The sequence below is a fragment of the Triticum aestivum genome, chromosome 2B, assembly GCF_018294505.1.
Source record: "Triticum aestivum cultivar Chinese Spring chromosome 2B, IWGSC CS RefSeq v2.1, whole genome shotgun sequence".
Taxonomy (NCBI): Eukaryota; Viridiplantae; Streptophyta; class Magnoliopsida; order Poales; family Poaceae; genus Triticum; species Triticum aestivum.
In genome coordinates, this window is record NC_057798.1 from 191,277,782 (window position 1) to 191,278,283 (window position 502).

Below are 502 nucleotides of genomic sequence, written 5' to 3' on the forward strand. Positions count from 1 at the left end.
CACGTTAATAATGTGCGGTCATGTTCTTTTCAATATAGATCATTATATTTTATTAAAATCAAAAACAGCTATGCCGACAAAAGTTTTGTGGCGGTTGCAAACGCCCGACACCCGTCTCCAGAGTGTGACCCCCCTCACGTCCGCGATGTGCCCCCCTCATGGACGGCGCCGGCACCTGGAGGGGAGAAACGGACGCGTCGGGTCTACACGATGGATGTAGCTGTGGGTTTGGCCCGGATGTTGCTCCCGGGTGTCCCTACGGGTGACCTGACACAACCGGGTGCAGAGGTCCACTGGTCAAAGCCCGTCCGTGGGAAGTCAAAAGGCTAGATCTCGTGGTCAACCGCTCCACGGTTAGGCGGGACGGGGGCCCTGGGGGGGTAGCAATGCCACCGGAGCATCGTACCGGACCCTCATACATGTGCGAGGTGGTGTTGTCGCATGTTCAAAGAGGCGGCACGCATCTCAGGGGCGTGGCCCCCTAACGGACGGCGCCGCCGCC